The sequence below is a fragment of the Ricinus communis genome, chromosome 6 (assembly GCF_019578655.1).
Source record: "Ricinus communis isolate WT05 ecotype wild-type chromosome 6, ASM1957865v1, whole genome shotgun sequence".
In the NCBI taxonomy this organism is placed as follows: domain Eukaryota; kingdom Viridiplantae; phylum Streptophyta; class Magnoliopsida; order Malpighiales; family Euphorbiaceae; genus Ricinus; species Ricinus communis.
In genome coordinates this window covers 275,479-280,323 of record NC_063261.1, presented here as the reverse complement: position 1 = coordinate 280,323, position 4,845 = coordinate 275,479, and positions in this window count along the sequence as shown.

The window sequence follows — 4,845 nt, the reverse complement described above, 5'->3', positions numbered from 1 at the left end:
TTATAATTACGATAATAATAACCTTATTAAATATTAATCATTAAACATCGCATTAAATTTAGACATGCCAATGGTACAGTGATTATATGACTTTAACTCACAGCTCATGATCGGGTAGAGTCAAGGGATGGATAGATTATCTATTCACGAAAACACTCGATTAATAGATATTTTTAAATTTCTCTAAGCCTAGACCCATAGATTAGACTGCCTAAAAAAATATTTCAGACTTGAGAATTCTATCGAAAATTTGGCAGAACCTCCTCTACATTATGAATATTTCCCCCCGTACAATGGTTCAAGAACCTGCTAGAAACACTTCAAATATTCTGGGATTAACTAACGGGAGTCGGGCCACAAAACTACATTATTTTTTCCAACTCCCCAACACACCACAAATCACAATTAACTAAATCTAATTAAATTTAAATTATCTATAATTGATAATTAATAGCAACAATATTTTTTTAAAATTAAAACATAACTTTTGACGTCCAAATAAAATTATATCGAGCCGAAATTTCAAAATTTCGCGTGTCCGGAAAACGCCGGGGTCCGGAAGCTAGTACTGCCAATGGTGTCGGAATTTGAATCCGAAAGTGCCTATGCGAAGCTTGAGTTTCGGGGAGTCCGAAAACACAAGAGTTTCAGCCATAAACTCAACGGAAGGCACCAAATCGGGGCTGAAAAGTCTCGGCTCCGGCGAAGCTCCTCTGAGGCTGCCGGCGATGGAAAAGAACGGGGGAGTCTTGTTTTCGATGGTGAGGGACCCGAATTTGGCGTTAGACGGCTGATTGGACATTGGCAGGCGGCCGAAACGGCGATGGCAGCTCCTTTCTTTGGTCGACGTCGCTGCGAAAGGGAAGAAGAAGGGGAAGGGCGGCGCGACAGTAGGAGGAAGGGAGAGGGGCTGGATGGGCGGCAACCCTCCGTTCAACGCAGGCAGGGAGGGAGGAAGAGAGTGCTATCGGCATAGAGGAGAGGAAGGGGGAAGGAAAGGGGAGAGGGGAGGAAAGAGAGGGAGGGGAAAGGGAGAGGGACAAAGGGCAAAAAAATCTTTTTTATTATTATTTTTTTTATAAATTTTCTGGATATTACATTATCGAGCCGTTTTATTTCTATTATAATTTAATGATCCTCAAGACTATCATATTTACATTAAGAGTTTATTAAAAATTGATCAAGTTTGTAATTTTTACACTCAATTAAAAAAGAAGTAGAGCTGATATTTCATCAGAAAATACCAATAAAATAATAAATAAAAGCTCTTATCGTTATAATAAGTAAATGATTTTAAAATTGAAGAGAAAACAGTTCTATGATTTCTTATTTTTCTATCTTTAGTATTTTTATTTTTTAATAACGCAAATTTGGTAGATTCAATGTTGTTTATTCTTGAAAAATAAGAGGGAAAATGCATAAAAAAAAAATAGAAAAAGTCGATTCAGCTACTTAATATATGGGTACTGGATTGAAGATTTGAGATGCCACTTCCAGCCTTGTTTCAATTGAATTCAAGTGTCGTTATTCTTTTCATCAATTTTCTGCATGAAAATTTATTTATTTTAGGTTATTCGTTTACTTATTTTGTTACTTTAATTTCATTATGGAATTATATAATTTTTTTAATTTTTAACACTGCTAATGTTTTATAGTATAAATAAAAAAATTGTTAAAAAGGTCTTTAATATGATAAAAATAAATGATTAAGGTTTCAACAAAACACAATTGATGTATTAAGGATTCAGTAAAATACAATTAATGTATAAGGACTTAATAGAACAAAATTTAAAAATTCGGAGACTACATAATGCATTTTGTCTTTTCTGTTTATATATGAATATTTTTCTAAAATATTATTGTTCCTTTATTAGATGTTAAATTGTTAATTAAATGAGTCTTATTGAAAATATAAAATAAATTAAATAAAGCAAATGAATGAAATATATAGTAAAATTTAAAAGAAATCTAACTAAATTTAATACCAGAATTATATAATTTTTTTCATTACTTAATCAAGCACTAAATGCATGTTTCAAGAATTTTAGATATCTAAATTTTAACTATTTAACATCGTTTTATGAAAATAATAAAAATTAATAATATCAACTATTAAAGTACTTACTTCTTTTAATTTATGTATAAATAAAAAAACATCACCTATCTTTTCAGGAAAAGAATATGTAATTGATTAATTCCTTCTATTTTTATTGGGAAATGGAGAATACATCCGTATAGAATGGAATGCAGGGCTCCAAAATTAACACTTTGGACCTACCAAACTAAGAAAAATGATTTTTGGGAAATCAAGTCGATCATGATAATTATGCCTAATAAATAACCAAAGATCGGAAGGAAGAGGAGAGGTACATAGCCCGAACAGGTGGATGGAGCATGTCAATACAAGGTACACAAGATAGTTTCTTGAGAATATAGAATCATATTTTCGCAACACTACAAGAAACTAGCAGTTCATCGGTATTAAGGGCAAATCGTCGGTAAATATAATACTGAAGGATTAAAATTAAAAAAAAATTATTAGTAAATTTGTGGTCAGTAAATCATTACTGACAAAATCACAGACCGTCGGTAAATTACCAAAAACAGAAATCATCGCTAATTGGTCAGAGAGGTTGTCGCTAAATTGTCTTTCTTTTTGTTAATTGGAGACAAGTTACCGACAGATATATTATCAAAAAGCCGTTAGTAAATTATACATATTAGCAACATTTTGTGTAACCTCAATTACTAATTTGAATGAGATTTAACAACGTTTTTTGTTTCACAGGAAATCGTTGGCACTTAATTTAATTTTTTTTAGAAGAAAAAAGAGAAAAATTTCTAGACCTGTCGGTAATCTGTCAGTAAATTATTGAAATTTTTATTATATATGAATAAATTTATTGAATAATAATTATCAAGACGCTAAATGTTTGCAAAATTAATTGTATATTAAAAAAAATTTAGAAAGTAAAAACAATTGTATGAGACATATATGTTATAATGATATAAAAAAATAGTAAGTGTCAAAAGTTGTAATACAATGTAAATGTCAAAAATAATTAATGAGTTGGTGACTCATCGTCACCAAAATACTGGGGAGGGAGCTGAGCTGAGGTAGAGGTTGAGACTGAGGTTGAGCTGGGCAAATCTCCTGGATCTAGGGGGCAAGGTCTTGCAAATGTTGTTGTAAGTCTTGAATTTGCACATTCTGCTCCTAAATCTATAGATTATGCTCCTGGAATTGCAAATGTTGCTCAAACACCCTCGTCTGCAAGTCCTAAAGCTCGGTGGAATTTGTACTACCACCAGAAGGGTATGTCGCTAAAGAAGAGGCAGAATCGCATTGATAAAACTCAAAACCCTATGAGCCAAGACCGTGGGCCCGACTCTTCTCCTCGCCACTGATAACCTCAAACAATAAAGAGTTGTCATCTATGGTCTCATATGTATCCTAAAAATTGAGTGAAACAGTTTAGGACATGTTAATAAACTATAAAATTAAATTAAAGACATTTTACATTACATAAGTTAGTGTACATGAACAGCTTTAGACTTTGAATCTACAAAAGTCTAGCCATCACTCTTTTTGGTGTGGGTGTGTAGAAACAACTCTAGAGCAGTAGGTGGTCGTCCTATTGATTACACTTGATTAATAGAAAGTGAATATAAGTCGTCAAAATATATATTATATTAGAAAAATTCAAATAATAAATTTATAAGTCGTCTCTGATGCTTGTGATGGGTAGTCATTCCTCCTGCATAGGTAGATGGTATAGAGCCATCAGAAGCATGTGATAACCGATTTTGGGAGTACTGCTCCGATATCCGCTTGGCTTCAAGCATGTTCCATTCTGTTGCCATCTCTCTCAGGCTTCCGGTTCCACAAACTCTAGCTTCTTGCCTGCCTTCTTTAGCTCGCATATCATATCACAATATCGAGTTGCACTTTTTTCTTCCATGCCTCTCGAACGAGAGCATCTACCGCTTCCTCCCACAAGCACTGCTTCTACAAAAAATATAACGAATTATAAGCTAGACATCTTATATATATTCTACACTTTTTTAAAGTTTAAGTTATCAAAAAAATACCTTAAATTCATCAAAGTAAAAGTCCTTAGTTTTTTTAGAAATTAGCTTCCACCTAATCCCTTCCACGTCTATCTTCTCCTAAAAAATCTTCTGAATCTTGCGTGAGTAAGACCCATACGACTCCAACCTGTAATAGAACATATAAAACATATATATGTTAGTGCATATGAGTTAATAAATATTTATTTGTAAACAGATACGTAATAAAATAAATTATATATTGCTTACATATTATTATACAAGTGACTCATAGGTCACTATGTATTAATCCATAATAAGTATGGAATTCGGACCCAGCTGTAGATGGTGTACCAAACACTGTAGGCATCAATGGAGGTAGAGCTGGTGCATCCACCAATTTAGGTGATGATGGAGAGTGTATACTATAAGGGCAAGGTGGATATGATGATGATGGTTGTAGAGGTAGAGGTGAAGGTAGAGGAGTATGTGATGATGAAAGCTGTAAAGGTGGGGGTGGATGAGGATGAGGAGGTTATGTGATGGTGCAATATGTGTAGTAGGAGGTAGAGGACGTGTGATGGTAGATAGAGATGGTACAGGTGTAGTAGATCGAGGCCTACTAGCATTTCTTTCCTACCTACCATATGTAAAACCTACATATATTGACAACATATTTATCACATAAGGAAATTACATCGAAGCATTCTATATATTTTCAAAAAGAACTACCAAGAATCCGACAATATCTTCCCTATAAAAAAAAACATCTATCACCTGTAAAACGATTCCATT